Below are 19,271 nucleotides of genomic sequence, written 5' to 3'. Positions count from 1 at the left end.
GCAGGGATACCATCAGATTCCAGTGCATCCAGATGACTTAGGTAAGATTGCTATTATCACCCCTTTCGGCCTCTTCGAGTTCCTGCATATGGCCTTCGGTCTAAAGAATGCGCTTCAAACGTTACTGCTCCTCATGGACGCAGTTGGAAAAAACTTGAACTTTGTGTTAATTTACCTGGACAATATTCTCATTGCCAGTTGCAATCGCGACGAACACAGAGCCCAGCTCCGCACACTCTTTGCCTGGGTGGCGGACTTCAGCATAACGGTCAATGCAGCCAAATGCCAGTTCAGCAAGGAGACCCTCCAGTTCCTGGGGCACACCATTTCGGTGGCTGGGGCCGCGCTGGCACCGGAGAGAGTAGCGGCTGTTCTACGATTCCCCAAACCCCCCCACCCTGAAAGGGCTCTAGGAGTTCGAGGGAAGGTGAACTTTTACCATTGTTTCATCCCTAGAGCCGTGCACCCATTGTTCGTGCTCATGGCCACCAAAGAAAAGACTTTATCGTGGTCAGAGGAGGCAGACAGGGCTTTCATCGTGACAAAGGAGGCTCCAGACAGTTGCATGCTGCTGGTGCTCTCTGTGGATGTCTCACCTAAGGCAGTGGGGGGGGGGTTTTCTGGAACAGTTGCTCAATGGACAATGGCGCCCGCTGGCCTTTTTCAGCAAGCAGCTGCACCCGCCGGAGCTCAAATACAGTGCCTTCGTTGGGGAGCTCCTGGTGCTGTATTTGACCATCCACCATTTCCATTAGTTCCTCGAGGGGAGGCCATTCACAGCCTTCACGTATCACAAGCCCCTCACTCAAACACTGGCGATGGGCAAGGATCCATGGTTCGCCAGACAGCAGCGCCACCTCGCATATGTGTCTGAGGTCATGACCGACATCTGACACAGGGCCAGCAAGGACAATGTAGTGGCAGATGCGCTCTCCCATCCAGCCATCAACACTCTTGCGCACGACCTAGATTACGAGCAACTGGCTCAGGCACAGAGAAACGATGCGAAGACGCAGGCCTTGCGGACCGCCATCTCTGCCTCACCCGCCGCTCTGGAGGGTGAAGGTCTTCAGTCTGATCCATGATCTCGCTCACCCAGCAGTAAAGACAACCTTGTGGATGGTTGCGGAGCAGTTTTTGTGGGACGGGCTGAAGAAGGAGGTGACAGAACTGGCCAGGAACTGTATCAAGTGTCAGACCTCCAAGGTCCAGCGACATACGCAAGCTCCCATCCAGAACTTCGGCCTGGCAGTTCGCATATTCCAAAACATCCATGTTGATGTTGTTGGGCCCCTGTCGGTGTCCAAGGAGGCTCATTACCTCCTCACGGTGGTGGATCGGACCACAAGGTGGCCGGAGGCTGTCCCTATTGAGGAGGCCTCTGCAGAGATGTGGGCCAGGACTTTTGTCAGTCAATGGATTGCCTCTTTCGGAGTCCTGGCGCACCTCACTAGCGACAGGGGTGCAGTTTACGCCTGCCCTGTGGACTCAGATGGCAAAACTCCTGGGTTTCAAGCTCCACCATGCCACAGCATAACATCTGCAGTCCAACGGGTTGGTGAAGAGGTTCCACAGGCACCTGAAAGCGTCGCTTATGGCAAGGCTCTCTGAACCAGGCTGGGCGGATGAACTACCCTGGGCCCTTCTCGGGATTAGGACAGCACATGAGGCTTCAGCAGCAGAGATCCTCTATGGCGCACTGCTTTCCCTGCCGGGTGAGTTTTTCGGCCCAGACCCTGACACCACAGCCATCAACAAAAACCTGCTGGCAGACCGACACTGGCCTCTCTAGCTCCCCCACTCCCAGCATGCCATGGCACCCAGCCGTTTAATCTCCCCAAAGAGCTCCACTCGGCCCAGTTAGTTTTCGTGCGGAGGGTCCACAAGGTGCAAGGACCGTACGAGAGGCCATACAAAACGGCGGAATCTTCACCTTGGACGTTGGGGGGAAGAGAGGAACTTTTTGCGGTGGACTGCCTGAAGGCGGCCCAATCTGGTCTTATCATAGCCAATGCAGAGGCCGCGCCAAGCACCGGGACCAGCCGCCCAAGTGACAGGACACGTAGCCAGTTCTGGGGGGCGTTGTGTGGCGGCACACATCCTCATGGCGAACTGGCCCCGCTTGTGTCACCACGTGGCGGGGCAGCCATCGAGAAATGGTGTTGTCAGAGGTTTCTTTCTGACTCCAGCATCCCTTCCAGCGCGCACCCTGGGCAGCGATTATAATGTCACAATGCACCAGGTCCACAGATTTCTAGATCATCTTTTGAACATGCCCAGTCCGTCTCCCATTCTCTCTAACTCCACCTTCACCTTGGCTCTCAAAGGCAAAATGTCACTTTTTAACATAAAATCACACAACACATAGGTCAATACACAACACATTAACTCTGTAACAAATGGAACTGCTCCAAATCTCCCTGAAATTCTAAGTGATTTGCAGACAAGGCAATTTGTTTAGCTCCCAATTTAAAAACTAATAGTTGATATACACCTGACATAAAATTCTTTCCCTGATCTGATTTTATTTCTTCATGCAAACCAAATGAACTGACATTTTTTTTCTAGAGACCCAGACATAATGTTCCTGAGTAGTATAGCTTCAGTTAACCTTGAAACGGCACACATAATGGACAACAGATATTTATTTCCAGCTTTTGTTTTGGGCATTGGACCAACACAGTCCACAATTACTTTAGAAAAAAGTTTTCCAAATATCAGGAATATGTTTTAAAGATGCCACTGTGGAACTTTGATTAGGTTTCCCCACAAATTGACAAGTGTGATATGTTTTACAAAATCTCAACATCTTTTGTCAAATTAGACCATGTAACATGCCACGCTATCATGAAGTGTGGAAAGAAGACATGCATACGAGGAATCTAAATCGAAGACAGTTTTATTGCACTCAGCTCTGCTTCTATTCTCTCCCCGCTGCTGACGACAGGAATGTCATCACAGCAGTGTGAATTTCTGATTGGGCGGCGTCCTCGCCATTGCTCGGTGTTTCCCGCCATGCAGGTGGTCACCTGAGACAACGGTTGTTGGCCCCTGCAGGGTCTGCGTGGTCGCCGTACTCATCGGACATTTTGTGTACAGGGTCACATCCCGGTTAGTGGGTTGCTGCACGACACCCCTCAAGAACTGGCAATCGGAGCCTCTTTCTCTGCTTTTGGTGGCCTACCTCTGCGTCCTGGGGGCTGTGAGGAGGATCGCTTGGCTAATGTCCAGGTGTGCTGGTTTTTGGTGGTTGAAAGTTAAAGTCTCTTCTTACTACCCGTATCCAGCACACATGTAAACCTTTTGTGCCTGATTACTTTATATAGCTCCTTATAATGTACATACAGTGTGCCCCCCTCCCCCGAATGAAAATGTATTCACAGGTCTCTCAGTCTTTCAGGATGTTGGCTTTGGCCTGGTCTTGCGGCAGAGGCTGTGTAGGTGCTAGAGTGCCCATTTTTTTTCCTCAGCATAGTGAATGGGGCCTTGGGGTCCTGTGGGTCCTTGGTGGCAGCCAAGAACTCCCCTGGTATCACCAAAGGTGCGCCGTACACCATCTCGGCTGCTGAGGCATTGAGGTCCTCTTTTGGTGTGGCGCAGATCCCCAGGAGGACCCAGGGTAATCAAAGCCACCTTTAGGTGCCTGTGGAACCGGTCCACCAACCCATAGGCTGAGGGTGGTAAGCAGTGGTATGGTGGAGCTGGGTTCCCAGTAACTTGGCCAGCACCGCCCAGAATCCCAAAGTGAACAGTGTACCTCTATCGGCTGTCATATGCTCCAGGTTTCTGAAACGCAACACCCAAGTGTCAATCAGTGCCCAAGACTGTCTCTGGCCACCTTATGGAGTGGTCAATGATGGTGAGGAGATATCTTTCCCCAATGTAGACCTGCAGAGGCCTACAATGTCAACATGGATGTGGCTGAACCAATGTTGTGTTGGCTCAAAAGTCTGGTGGGGGCGGGGTGTCTTGTCATGCATATGCATTTTGGCCGTCTGGGCAGAGTGTGCAAGTGTGCCCACTGACTAACCTGTTTCCAAAGGCTGTGCCAGATGAACCTACTGGCCACCATTTTAACAGAGATCCTGATGGCTTGGTGCGCCAGGTTGTGCAATGCATCAAAGACCTGCCACCTCCGCACTGCCTGCTCGATGGGGCAGAGTTTGCCGGTGGAGATATCACAGAGGAGCATCTGGTTGCCAAGACTGATGTTAACATCCTCCAGCCTGAGGCTGGAAACTTCTGTTCTCTTTACTGGGATCTCAGGGTCCTCAAGCTGTGCCCTGGCTAGGGAAGAATTGTCTATTCCCTGGAACAGACGGACTCCATCGCGGGGTGGGCCAGTGCATTGACCATCTCGTTAGTGTGATGCATGTCCATGATGAACTCCAAATGTATGAGGGGTATCGCTGCTGCCTGGCCGACCACAAGTCTGACGCTTTGTGGAAGGCAAAAGACAATGAAGATCCTGAATTGCCTGCCTTCCAAAAAATACCTGATATGCCTGACTGCCAGGTACAACGCCAATAGATTCCATTCAAAGGCACTGTATTTGAGTTTGGGCGGCTAAAGGTGCTAAAGAAGGTCAAGGACTGCCACTGCCTTTCGATGAATTATTCCAGTGTGCCCCCTACCTCTGTGCTGGAGGCATCTACTGTGAGGGTGGTTGATGCTTCTGGCCTGGGGTATACCAGCAGGGTGGCATTGGCCTGTGCGTCTTTGGCCTTCTGGAATGCTTTTGAGGCCTCATTATCCTTTACCTTTCACTGCCATGAGTGCAAAAAGGGGGTGCATGATGCGGGCCACTGCTGGGATAAATCATGATAAAAGTTAATCATACCAGTGAATTCTTGCAACCCCAATGCTATGCGGGGCTTGGCAAAATGCGAATAACCTCTACCTTTTCAGGCAGGGGTTTTGCTCTGTACCTGTTGATTTGATGCCCCAGGAAGTTGACCATTTCCAACCTGAACTGGCACTTAGCAGGATTTATAGTTAGTCAGAATTCCTGCAGCCAGGCACACATTTGCCTTAGGAGGGCCACGTGCTCCGTGTTGTTGTGGTGACGAGAATATTGTCCAAATAGGTGAACGAGAATGGGAGATCCTTGCCCACCGCATCAATCAGTCTCTGGAAAGTCGAGCTGTGTTCTCAAGTCCAAAGGGCATTCTTAGGAATTCAGAGTCCAAAGGGGTAATGATGGCAGTTTTAGGGATATCATCGGGATGGACTGGGTTCTGATGATAGCCCCTAATGAGGTCAACTTTTGAAAATACTCGCGCCCCTTGGAAGTTAACAGTAAAGTGTTGGATGTGGGGCACAGGATATCGGTTGGTTGTGATGGCCTCGTTGAGGTGGCGATAGTCACCACATGGCCTCCACCCTCCTGCTGCCTTTGGTGCCATGTGCAGGGGGAGACTCAGGGGCTGTTGGAGCGCCGCACTATCCCAAGCACTTCCAATTTTTTAAACGCCTTTGGCGAATGTGAGCTTCTCGGGGAGAGCGGGAAGGCAGCGCACACTGGTGTGGTACAGGGGCTCCTCAGTGAGGATGTGGTGCCTTACCCCTTGTAATGGAAGATGTAAACTGTCTTTTGCAGTCTTTGATTCTGTAAGGCTGAGAACCTGTAGGGAATCAGCAGACATAATCTAAATTCCACCACGAGCCCAGGATGCAATTGAATAGGAAGACATTATCTAATTTACACTTATGAGGCCCAGAGCAGTTTACATTTGTTGGTCGCAGACTGTCAGGAGACCTTGAAGATAATTAAACCATTTGTTCAAAGAGATAGGATTTGAGGTAAACAACTTTTGGGGTGATATGAGCCATGGTACCACTGCTGAAGAGAGAGACTCTGGAAGAGGTGACAACATCTCTCAGCAAGAGGAAGATAATAAACCATTTGTTCAAAGAGATACGATCTGAAGTAAACAACTTTTGGGTAATATAAGCCCTGGTCTCACTGCTGAAGAGAGAGAGACTCTGGAAGAGGTGGCTACATCTCTCAGCAAGAAGAAGAACTTCAAGAGTCCAGCTAATGTCTCGGTCGAGGGAGGTAGAGAAGCTGCTACCGGCGCCCCGACAACCAACTACAAGTGTGCAGTCATTGCCTTGCTTCGGCAGTTGGGACCAGTCCAGGCGTTGATCAAGTATAATTGGGAAGGGCTTGCATATTGTAGTGTGAATTCAGCTTTAGATTTAGTAATAAAGACTTGTATAAACTGAACTGCTCTCAGTGTGTGTGTCTATTTTCTTTCGGTAGTTCGAACACTGTGACCAATCTAAAACGAACAAAGTGAGAGGTACGTTTACCCAGGATACCACTTCAGTGTCTTGCCAAAGAAACTTGCTCCCTCAGGATTCTCCAGATATAACCTCTTTATTTCCGTGCCACGATGGGTGATGTATGGTTACATGTCCTGGTGGCTGCCACTGATGAGTGTATCCTGGGTATTAATATATTGGCAGGTACGGCCCTTAATACTAGCCAAGGGGGATTTGCATTTCGAATTCGGACTATTACTAAAAGATTTGTGGTGGGTCGGGCTAAGTGGGATCCTGTGATGGTGCCTCCCCCCCAAAACCAGTATGCATTCCACAATATCGCCTCCCTGGGGGGCAAGAAGAGATTACTGCCACCATTGATGCTCTACAAGAAGAAGGGGTAGTGAGGCCCACAATGTCGCCCTTTAATAGCCCTGTTTGGCCAGTCCAGAAGTCGGATGGCTCCTGGAGAATGACAGTTGACTATCGTTTTTTGAACAAACATGCCCCACCACTGGCTTCGGCAGTTCTGGACATTGTTACCCTTTTGAAAACATTGCTACTGGGAACTTAGGAACATGGTATGCTGTCATTGATCTCACAATGCCTTCTTCAGTATTCTTATAGACGAGGTCTCACAGGATCAGTTTGCCTTTACCTGGAAGGGGCGCCAGTATACCCTCACCCGCCTCCCTCAGGGCTATATACACTCTCCCACTATTTGCCACAGCCTAATTGCTCGTGATTTGGAGACGGTGACATTATCGCCTTCCCTCTCAATTCACCATTATATTGATAATGTGATGATCCAAGGGGCCACGGAAGAGATGGTACAGGAAGGTATGGAGAGTGTCTAAGATACCCTGATGCAAAGAGGGTGGGCCATTAACCCCGCCAAGGTACAGGGCCCGTCCCAGACAGTTGTCTTCCTTGGAATTCAGTGGCATGCTGGAGAACAGGTGGTTCCCGATTAAAGTTCACAATAAGATCGCAGTCTTGGCCACTCCTACTAACAAAAAAGAGACCCAGCGTTTCCTGGGGTTATTGGGATACTGGCGATGCCATATTTCACACTTGGCATTGCTTTTACGTCCTCTATATAAGGTTACCCGAAATAAAACAGACTTTGTATGGGGTGACGATCAGGAAAGGGCATTCCAGTCTGCCAAGCAGGCTATGCTTCAGGGCTTGCCTATTGCTCCCCGCATCCCAGATAACCCCTACGAACTACAGGTCTCCCTTACTGATGATGTGGCATCCTGGACCCTCTGGCAGAAACAAGAGGGCTCCCGAGTCCCACTGGGATTCTGGTCACGTACCATGCCCGAGGCTGCCACTCATTATTCTGCTTTTGAACAACAGTAACTAGCCTGTTACTGGGCCCTGCTGGAGACTGAAAGAATGACAGGCGATGCAAATGTTCAATTACGACCTGCACTTCCAATAATGAACTGGGTCCTGGCTAATGACGCTAATCTAAAGATCGGGCAGAGCTCAGCAGTCTTCTATTGTTAAATGGAAGTGGTACATTCAGAATCGTGCAATTAGAGGGCCTGAAGGGGCAGGCCGCATACACGAACAGGTGGCTGATCTTCCGTCTCATCATGAGGACGTTGAACCTGTCTTGCCCCCTCCCCTACCCCCTTCACCAGTTCAGTGGGGTAAACCATATGATTCGCTCACTCCAGCAGAACAAGAGGATGCCTGGTTTACTGATGGTAGCAGCCGGTGGGTGCAAGGAAAGCAGAAGTGGAAGGCAGTGGCTTACCATCCCATGTCAGGAACTCATTTATTGGAGGAGGGGGATGGTGGCTCCAGTCAGTATGCTGAGTTGAAGGCAGTCACTTTACCACTAGATCCCCATGATCATCCTCTTCACCTGTTCACTGATTCCTGAGCTGTGGCTAATGGACTAGTGGTATGGATGCCTGATTGGCAAAAGACTGAGTGGCTGGTACATGACCACCCAGTATGGGACAAACAATTGTGGCAGCTGTTGTGGGATGCTTCCCATCATCATGAGATAACCGTATATCACGTTGACGCCCATACCAATGCGACGACGAACATGGCACAACATAATGCAGTAGCAGATCATCTTGCCATTATCAGCCGCACCGATACCGACCCCTTGGCTCAATGGGCACACAAACAAAGTGGCCATTTTGTGGAGAAGGGATCAGCTATGTGGGCTCGTACACATGCCTTACCCGTCCATCAGGACGATGTCCGCATGGTCGTGCGTACATGCCCAGCATGTCAGCTTGTGAAGTCCCGCACCGTTCCTCTTGGTCTGCATGGCCGAATAAGACGGGGAGCTCGCTCAGCTGCAGTCTGGCAAATTGATTAAATAGGCCCCATGCCAGACTGTTTGGTTAAACGTTACGTCCTAGTAATGGTTGACACCTTTTCTGGCTCTTGTCACAAAGAGTAGAAGATTCTTATGTTAGTCGTGCTGACTCTGCTTTCCTGCATCCTAATCCCCAAGCTCATCCTGTTTGTAGTGGTTACAGCCATTAACTGATGTATGAATTTTAGTTTCCTTCATGTTCATAATTTTAGATCAGTTTTCCCATCTCTCACAATCCTCACTTTTCTTTTAGATCAGTAATACTGATCTTTCACCATGATCAGTGTTACTGATCTTTGGTTACTGGTCTCAGTGTGACTGATCCCCCCCTTCCTCACTTTTCTTTTAGATCAGTATTACTGATGCTGTAAAGTGTAAGGTGTTGTTTTACCCAGCTGGTCAATAACCGAATTGCAGTCTCTGTGTCGTTGGATAGTTAAGGAAACATACTTTCTTTGGGGTATAGTGTTCTGACGAGGGGTTCGATGAATTAAAAACTGCAGCCAAGTCTTTAGGCAGGGGAGCACCATAAAGGTCAGAGTAGCGAGTCCAGCTGCTATAAAGGTTGTGAGTATCAGGCTCCAGTTTTCAGTAAAAAGTCTAGTCCATCCCACATCAGTCCAAGGTTGCCAAGTCTGAACATGGGCATGGGCAGATTCTTGTCGAAGTCCTGAAGCAGTGTCTTTAACCACCCGACTGTTGTAAGCATTGTCCTGTAGAAGTCTCTGAGAAATGCTGCCTTCAGCAGCGAACGAATAGTCGAGAGTCAGGCGGTTCCGTTGAATTGTGGCTCGTATCTGCCGTTCCTCTTCAGCCCTGAATCCCAGGGCCACCGATCTCCGAAGGCTGTCTGGAGTCTGATATTGAAATGCCAAGCAGCTTTAGAGTACTGTAGCAGCTCACGTTGTTTGTAACTGGTGCTCCCCTTCACGGGGTGGTGTTTGTGATGAAAAGAGACCGAGCTGGGGGGATTGTTTCTTGTGATTTAACTGTGTGTTGCAGCTTGTCTGCTAACATTAGCATGGGTATCATTGAACTTGTGAGTTGCAGCCTGTCTGTGTACATTAGCATATGTATTAACTCTCTTTCTCTGCGACATGTACAATCCTGACTAGCATTCTGTCTGTCTTTGTCCCACCATGTCCTTTGTGCTATCACTTTAAAACTCCTGTCTTTAATACCTTCATAGTGTAGGCTAAGATACAAATTAGATGTACTCCACTAAAGCTGTTCAGTTCCCCTGGTCCGTATTGGAATCCTATGTTAACCCATACCCCACTATGACTATACATTAAATCTATGCCCTGTCTACATTCTAAAGGAAAATAATTGTGACCTCTGCTGCCCCTATCCTAGGAGGACTTAATACATTGTGAGTAATTAAGTGATGTCCCAGAAATGGAGAAGCAACAATTAAACAATACAATAAATGGTAAAAACAACATTACGGCACTTTTTCACGGTGTAGTGTCACTTTCAGGTCAGAAGGATGAGGCACTGCACGCCAGGTGGAGGGTTGAGTTTGACTGTCGTGATTCTGTGGTTCAGTAGCTGGTTTAATTCTTTGAATGTGGGTCCAGCCTTTTTCTCTTGTTTGTACTGCGGTGTCTGTAATTAAAAGTACACAGTAGGGACCATCCCAGGCAGGTTTTAGTTGATCCTCTTGCCATGCTTTTACATATAACCAATCACTAGATTTTAATAAAATGAATAACAATCTAACATTCCTTTGTGTTAGTGTAAAAATTGTAAAATGAAACACAAACCATATTTCCATGGGTTTTGAATATGTTAGACCTTATTAAAATGCAGTTGGAGCTGCTTGTCTGTATGGGGCACAACCCTCCAATTTGTTAGAGTGAGTACATTACAGACATTGCAGCACAAGAGCCCCTGCAAGAGAACTTGAAACATATTCAACCTTAGTTCTGCCTTAAGTAAAATGCCTTGTGCCACAGCTCACAGGAGCTGGCCTTATTTAAAACAGTCTGTAAAACAGGCACCAAAAAAAGTTAAAAGATGTTCTTATGAAGATTGCACACACAATCATTTAAGTACAGGCTAGTTTCTATTATATTCCACTTAAAAGTTCTGCTGCATGAATCCTGGAGCTTGTGGAGTCATTATTGAATCAAGAAATATTGGTGCCATGCCAATCTCATTCTAACATGCCAATTTCTCCAGTCCTTAAGTCAAGATGTACTGAATAGCATCTGGTACAAGATCTGTGAGTTCTTAATGATATTATTATTCTTATGCACCCAATTGTTCTGAACTATGCCACCAATTTAAATCATATTCCACCTATTGCAGTACTCACACAGCACCATAGACCAGTTCGCAGGTTTATTTCTCCATTAAGCTGAATCCAGTTGCGCAGGGTTTACCTCCGTGATTATTTACAATGTAACTTCCGCACTACCAGATTTAAATATAAACCTGATGAATGGGGGGGGGGGGGGAAAGTTATCATGAATTAAATTACAGCGGCAATACAGAGAAATTGTGCTGAGGCATTAATTTCACTCCGGAGGTAAATGCACCAGAGAAATGAATGATTACACTTATGGGAAACACCAGAGGTATCTTTATTCTCCAGAGGTGGGTGATCTTTAAACTCACGGACCTTGACTGCTGAATGTGTAGAAGAAATGTACTAAATCTGTTGATAGGGCTCCATACCTCTAACTGCAAGACAAGAGCCTGAAGCCTCAATTTCAAGTGCCACAGTGCACTTAAAGGGACATGCACACTCCCCCTTCAACTGGCTGATCCAGCCACTTTACACATCAGATCCTTTCTTTATCTTACATACACTTAAAATAAGACGTGTAGAACTCACCCTATTTGCGCAAACATTTCTCCCTGCAAATGTTATAACATCACTCAACTCTCAGGTACTCCCTGTGCAAAATCACATTTGAATACAATTTATTTCATAAATTGGAATTAACTGGTAGTTAAATTTGCTCATTCTACAGTATTGATAAACGATCATTTATGACATTTAAATTTTAGCATGAATTTTAATCAATATTTGTCAGTGACTGAAGTGGGAAATCGTGATTTATGAAATTATCTCTGGTCTCTACTCTCCCACTCCCGGCACTTCTCCCAACATTCAGGAGCTGGCACACAGTCCCTGCCTTTTTTCATGTTACTCATCTACTATTCCTTTAACTGCTTGCATCAAAATGTTAGCCTTTGCTTTCTGCTTATCCTCAGATGTCTGGACAAATGCTTTTTGTGCGATCTGTAGAAGCTGGGTTATTCCCTGCTCATGCCAATTTTCTGTCTTTTGTAATTTTCTTCAAATGTCTGGGGCTGAGTTGGTAACAAAACCAGTTAGTACCAATTGTTCCCCTGCTGGGGATTCTATGTCGAGACCCCCATATTGTATATATATTTGGTCCCAAAAATTGGTCTAACTGTTCGGCACATCCCTGGGGATCTTCTATCAGGGAGGTCAGTTCTTTCTTAAAGTTACGCACTTCAGTACTGGTCAGGGGCACATTTACGAAATCGAGACCCTCTCCCATGGGAACTTCCCACAGTGGTCTCATCCAGTTGGTTTCTCGCTTATTAGGTCTGGGTTCCTGCTCCCTGGGAAATGAATCAAAGGGTTCTGCCCTTTCTTCCTGAAGAGTCTCACGCTGTTCTGAATTAAAGTTACCTCTCTCTCCTGTCAACAGGGGTGGTAATCGAGTGCTTTGTGAGCAAGTCATCATACCACTCCTATTCTCTTCTCTCTTCTCTAGCTGTGGGGAAGGAGGGGAAGGTGCAGAAGGGTAGGGCATAGGAGGGGGAGGAAAGATAGGAGCCGGCATAGGAGGAACATAAGGTGGAGGGAGGGAATGTAACACATCCCACCCTTGTGGTTCAGGGACAAAAGGTTCCTCCTCTCTCTTGTCCTTGTACTCTTTTTCTTTCAAAACCAATTGATCAAACGATCCCCTAAGCCAGCAGGCTGCATATTCTCTGCTCTCTAGGTTATCTCTCTGGTTTTGATAGAGCTAGATGTTCAATGCTTGACACATCCGGTCATCTCGGATCCGAGTTTTGGCCAGTACACGGAGCTCCCTTTTATCGGGTATTTAACCCAGTCCCTACAACAATACCTGACCATGGTCAGTTTGTCCTTTCCACGGGTCCTTCCCGTGCCCCACTCAGATAACATCAACCCGGGCGGGCTGTATGTAGTTATCTGATCCTCACATCCTGAACCAGGACTCTCTTTCTTGCTACCCATATTTCCCATACTGAGAGGCAAGTAAAATTCCTCTTACCGGGTTCCAGTAGCAATGCTCTAGCGCGCTTCCTTCCGTCGTTTGTTCTCAATGCCTCTTCTTGGATATCACTCGCTTCTTCCACTGACCAGCCACCCGTCGTCCGTGAGTCCAGCTGAATCAGCCGGGGTGCACCTACTCTCGTCGTCGGGGTACTCTGTCAGTGGAGGGAGTGTGATCCCGGACGAGCCCCCATTTGTTAGAAATAGAAGTACCTTTAAAGAAATTGCTCGAGACAAAAATTGAGAACAAAACATTTATTTTAACAACAATGCAAAGTTGGGTGCTTTCCCTTACCCTGGGAATACACACATACACTGGGGCTCACCCAACTTTTATACAGTTGATTTCAGTATAGGAATACCCTCCCCCTTACATTCTTCTGCCTCCTGCTGGAGAGGTTTGGCATTAGGCAATCCTTCCTGCCTACGTGCAGTTTCAGTATACTTGGAGGACCAGGGGGTATCCTGTCGGTGTCCCTTCATGTTATTGTCCTTATTCACACCTTCCTGATTCTCGGGGCTACAGTCTCTTGATATGCAGAGTTGGCTCATCCTGTCTAGGGTTGGCTAATTTAATATGTATAAATCTGTGTAAGGTTAACTAATTAGATATGTAGGACTTGGTACTTCTGTCCAGGGCTAGGAGACCCTTATCTGATCCAGACTACCTCAACTTCCTACATTCTATTGTTCCTTACCACTCCTTATCTTAGTCTTATGGTGGCTCTTGTCACAAAGAGTAGAAGATTCTTATGTTAATCGTGCTGACTCTGCTTTCCTGCATCCTAATCCCCAAGCTCATCCTGTTTGTACTGGTTACAGCCATTAACTGATGTATGAATTTTAGTTTTCTTCATGTTCATAATTTTAGATCAGTTTTCCCATCTCTCACAAGAAGAAATTCAGTCTGATAATGGCTCGCACTTTTCTGGGAAGGCAATCTGTGATTGAGCAGCTGACAACAGTATTTTAATGGGTCCACTATATTCCTTATTACCCACAGGCTGCCGGGTTAGTTGAACAAATGAATGGCTTACTGAAGGAACAAATTCGTTTGTTAACATCACTGGGGACCCTGAAGGGGTGGTGCCATGTGTTGCAGCAGGCAGTTGACAATTTGAATCATCGCCCTTTTAAGGGAGGTACACCTTTCCACCGACTTCTTCACGCTTCTGAACTACAGCCTATTCCAGAGGAAAAACAGTCATTGCCCCCCCATTCCCGAGCCAGAGAATGCTGGACAAAAGGTATGGGTGGCACCATCAGGTATTTCCTCCTGTAAAAGTGGAAATAGTGACACGTGCCCAGGGTAATACTCAGTGGGTAGCTATTGAGAGACAGAATGATTTAGTTAGTTTAAATACTGAAAGCTTACGGCATCGTGAGTGACATATGTCAGGCTTCTTTGTTCCAGGTCCTCCATCATGTGCTCCTGTTGATCTGGCTTAACCGCTGCTTTGATGCCAACAATTGGATTTGTAATGTCAAGGACGTTCCGAGGGAGTTGCCCGTGAGGAACACAGCCCGATGTATCCACTAATATATCGGATATTGTTAAGCATGTTTCAAAATCTGTTCATGAGCTTCAGTGTCTGGGTATTGTGGCCCACAAGGATAGTTTGAATCCTTTTTCATGGTTAAATGGTACATTTGGGGGATTGGACCACAATATTCTCTGTTCGTTGCTCGCATTATTGTTTATTTTTGTGATTATCATAGTTTTAGTTTCTCTTTTTCGCTCCTTCTGTTCTCATGCTTGTTAAGTCTCATGTCTGACAGCCTGTGACCAAGGGGTGGAATGCAATGGAAGATTTAAACTGTCTTTTGCAGTCTTTGATTCTGTAAGGCTGAGAACCTGTTTGGTATCAGCAGACATAATCTAAATTCCACCATGAGCCCAGGATGCATATTTAGTAAACACCCACCATGGGGCCCAGGATGCAGTTGAATAGGAAGACATTATCTAATTTACACTTATGAGGCCCAGAGCAGTTTACATTTGTTGGTCGCAGACTGTCAGGAGACCTTGAAGATGATTAAACCATTTGTTCAAAGAGATAGGATCTGAAGTAAAGAACTTTTGGGTAATATAAGCCCTGGTCCCACTGCTGAAGAGAGAGACTCTGGAAGAGGTGGCTTCATCTCTCAGCAAGAAAAAGAACTTCAAGAGTCCAGCTAACGTCCCGGTCGAGGGAGGTAGAGAAGCTGCTACCGGCGCCCCGACAACCTACTACAAGTGTGCAGTCGTTGCCTCGCTTCAGCAGTTGGGACCAATCCAGGCGTTGAAAAGTATAATTGGGAAGGGGCTTCCACATTGTAGTGTGAATTCAACTTTAGATATAGTAATAAAGACTTGTATAAACTGAACTGCTCTCAGTGTGTGTGTCTATTTTCTTTTGGTAGTTCGAACACTGTGACCAATCTAAAACGAACAAAGTGAGAGGTACAAGTTTACCCAAGACACCCCGTGCTTTGGCTCAGCGATAGAAAACTGGTGCCACAATCAAAGTGAACTCCGCTAGAATCTGCGTAAATGAATTGTCGGATAGCGTAATGGAGTTGAGGTTGGGGGAATGTAACTTGGCTTCCCCGGGGGCATTGTTTGAAAGGTTCTGGCATGCACCAAACACCACCCTTTAAAGTCCACCAGCAGGCAGTGGGCTCGTAGGACATCTGTTCCCAGCAGCAGTTGCGCCACAGCTGCACTCATGAATGTCCATGTGAACCGGTTGCTGACGAAGCGGAAGGGGACGGTGTGGGTGCCAAATGTTCATTACACTGGTCCTGTTCACTGCCCTCAGTGCCAGATCCGGTTTGTCGTTCCTGGTGTTGTAGGCAGGGGGAGGGGAGGATTCTAATTTAGCGTCTTCCTGACAGTACCACACGTGGAGGAGGCTGTCACATTGGCCAACTGATACATCCATTAACGACGGTTGGCCATAACATTTCCTTGAAACGCACAGGGAGGGAGGCATCGACATGCCCCCCCACCCCATAGTGGGTGATAGTAGCAATATTGTTTGGCTCTCTGCTGTGGCCTTGTTGCCAGCTGTATGTGGGCCCTAGCGATCTGCTCCACCGAGGCGCCATTTTTTTTTCTTAGCTGTCAAGAGCATGTCTGCCAGGGCTGCGACTTGCCTGGGGTTGCTGAAGTCTTCGTCAGCGAGCAAAGATTGGATATCCTCAGGCAGCTTGTGGTGATATGACTGTATGAACTGGCTGGTTCTCCCTCAGGGTGCATCTCATACATACAAACCCACAATACGCATTTGTGAGGTACTTGGACGGCTATAAGGACACTGTGCCCATACGAGACCTGGCAAGGGCTGGAGACCTCGAGACTGCCTTATTGCCTTCTGACCACGCCACGGACCCAATGGTGCCACATCCAAGCACAGCCCTGGAGTCCTGCAGCCGGACTTCCAGGCCTCTACTCATGCAGCTGCGGAGGACCCCCCAACACTCCAGGAGTCCACCTCCAGCACCCCAACCCCCACAGTTCCTGCAGCGGATACTCCCCTGTTGGCCCCCTCTCTGGAGGAGCACCGTACGAACATGCCAGTTCCCCGGCGGTCCGGCAGACAGAGGAGGCCATCTGTGTGGCTCAACCTCTAGCCGGTCGGGGCGTCCGCTTCTCCTGTCACTTTGTATATTGAATGTTGAATTCTGCTGTATTGTTGCTTTGTTAAATTGCTGCTGTTATTGCCTCCAGGTTTTGTTGTTTTTTTTAAAAGGTGGGGTGAATGTGGTGACATGACTCAATGCATTGACTGGCCCGCCCTGGTGTCTCCCTGCCTTAGCTAATCTCTTAGTCCTGCCCATGTGACTCCAGGCCATAAAGATCAAGTCCCCTCTCCTTCCTGCTCATTTTCCTAGCCTGGACCTGGGCCAACAGTCTCTAGCTCAATAAAGCCTTTCATTCCCCTCAGTCTTCTCTCTGTATCATTATTGGGGGTACTGATAGTGCCCAACACAGCTGCTCCAGGGAAATCCGCTCGAAAAGTAGGCAAGGTTTGTCTCTCCCAGCAAGTGCGAGCATTTCTCATGAGGGCGGATGGGGCTCTGTCCCCCCAAACCATCCATATGCAATAATCGTTTGGCGCGTTCACACCGTGAGAGCCCAAAGGTGCAGGTTAATAGCTCCTTGAGGCCATCGTATTTGCCTTGCTCTTGAGGCTGCTGTAGGAAATTAGTGACCCTTGCTGCTGTGTCCTGCTCAAGTGAGCTCACCACTTAGTGGTGACATCTGTCGTTGGTGTTTATCTGTCGAAGGTGGAACTGGGCCTCAGCCCGTTTTAACATGTGGCTGCGATGCCCAGAAAGTTGACAGAATCAACAAAACCCTGTGAAGAACTGCATGGTCTGTCATCTTCGGATCCATCTGCCAGTTGGACTTGCCAGGGTTACCAATGTAGCTTGCACACTACCGTGAAATGTAGAAAGAAGACGAACACATGAGGACATGAAGTTGAAAACTGATTTATTGCACTGGCAGCTCTGCTTATATTCTCTCCTGGCTGCTGATGACAGGAGTGATGTCACGGCAGCACCGACCTCCGGTTGGGTGATGTTTCCCACTGTTGCTCATTTCCCATCGTGCAGGTGGTCAAGTGGGATGAAGGTTGTTTGTCCCTGCAGGGTCTGCGTGGTTGCATTATTTGTCAGCCACTTTGTGTAGTGGGTCGTGTCCCAGTTAGTTTCATAATTTTGTAGGTAGTTTCCTTTACCCCAAGGTGCCCACCAAAAACCATTTTATGACCCATGTTCAAAATCTCATCTCTATAGGCTTTAGGAACTACAACTTGGTGACTACAACCCATTCTTCATTAGCAATAATCTCACTTCACCAAAATTTTCTCATTAATAAACCTTTGAAATAATATCCAACTGGCATTTTCTTAACTTCTTCACCAGAGAGTGTCTTCTCTCTAAATTTAGCAAGACCACTGTTTTCATTTTGTTTTTCTATTAATTTTGAATCTGCTCTGCACTAACACAAACTTTTTAATCATTTTGGACATCACTATTTTCACTGTCACTACTTTCAAGTTTAAAATCAGAATCAGAATTCTGACTTAACCAAATAAATATTTTTAAGTGACTGTTGATTCACAGTTTCTCTTTGATCTCACAATCAATTTGCTTCTGCATCTGTCAGCTTGTTTGTTTTGAATCACTGCCTCTTTCTTTCAGGACCTGACATACTCATTCTTTATGTTCCTGTATCTTGCAAATTTCTTGAAATCAATTTGTACAGTATTTTCTTCACTGGCCAAGGACTTAGATAACTTTTAGCTTGGGTTGCACAGCTTTTTCCCCACTATTTATTTGGAGAGACAACCTTATCTCCTGTTAAAAATGAATTCCTTTTTAACTTCTCTGTATTTCACCTCTATTAACACAAGTTTCTGGTGCTAATAGTTCATGCTCTTTCTCTTCAAGAAAAAAAACATTTAGCTACCACACGTCCAGCTTTCTTACAATAATTACAAAATGAATCAAAAGGTTTACCCCATTTATTTCCTACCTTATTTTGGTGCTTCATTGAAAGGGTATTATGGGTACAAATTTCACATTGTGATAATTGTCTGCAAATGTATCAGAATTTTGTTCCTTTTGAAAAGTTTCACTTGGCTTTAACATAACCATCTGTAACTTTAACTGAATTTTTCAGAAACGCAGTTTCTCTCAAATTCCCTTTGTTTCGTGGCTTCCTCTACCTCAAATTTCCTTTGCCTTTGTCTCCTCCAATCTTAATTTTTCCATCTCTCTTTCCCTCAAATCGTTTTTTCTATCTCCTTCTCTCCCTCTAATCTCTATTTATCTTTCTTCCCCCTGTTTTTCTCTCTTCTTCCAACTTCCATTTCTCTCTCAAGTTCATGCCCCATCAGCTGTAATTGATGTTCAAGAGATCATTTCTCAAAAAAGTTTAACTCTTTCTCATCAAAAATACCCTCTTTACACTGTAGTCAGCCATAATTTTCTGAATCACTTTTTTTCCATCAACACTTTTACCTCCATAAGTTTCAACTCCTTAGCCATAAGCAACAACTCCTCCTTTCACACCTTTTTCATATCTGAAAAGTTTGGTGATTCCTTTTTAATATCCATTTGGACAATTTCAGTTTGCCCACACATAAGTTTTGTTTTCAAAACATACTCATCTATACTTTTTACTGAATCTGACAAAGTTTTGAAAGCTTCACTTGGCCCATTCTTAGTTTTGGGGTATAAAATATTCTCGTCTACAAATTCTGCAGCATCTGACCAAGTCTCTACTTTTAAATCTACACAGATTGGCATTACCAGACATTTACCAAAACCCATTGCTGTTGTTTATCCACCCACACAATAAACCTTTTAATT

The 19,271-nt window shown here is 46.7% G+C and overlaps 1 protein-coding gene across 5 annotated transcripts in view; it reads left to right on the top strand.

Moving 5' to 3' along the window:
- The window catches only part of LOC138755029 (oocyte zinc finger protein XlCOF6-like), a 95,116-nt gene that overhangs the window by 20,189 nt on the left and 55,656 nt on the right, over positions 1–19,271 (top strand). The window contains exon 4 of one of the 5 annotated variants that reach the window (XR_011351997.1): positions 14,305–15,272. The exons of 3 other annotated variants lie outside the window; for them this stretch is intronic. The gene's annotated coding sequence lies outside the window, so the exon portion shown is untranslated. Of the gene's footprint in view, positions 1–14,304; positions 15,273–19,271 lie in introns of those variants that run through there. One more of the 5 variants, XR_011351996.1, reaches the window with a different exon arrangement.

The sequence above is a fragment of the Narcine bancroftii genome, chromosome 2, assembly GCF_036971445.1.
Source record: "Narcine bancroftii isolate sNarBan1 chromosome 2, sNarBan1.hap1, whole genome shotgun sequence".
Lineage (NCBI taxonomy): Eukaryota > Metazoa > Chordata > Chondrichthyes > Torpediniformes > Narcinidae > Narcine > Narcine bancroftii.
This window is presented reverse-complemented; position numbering and strand designations above follow the sequence as displayed.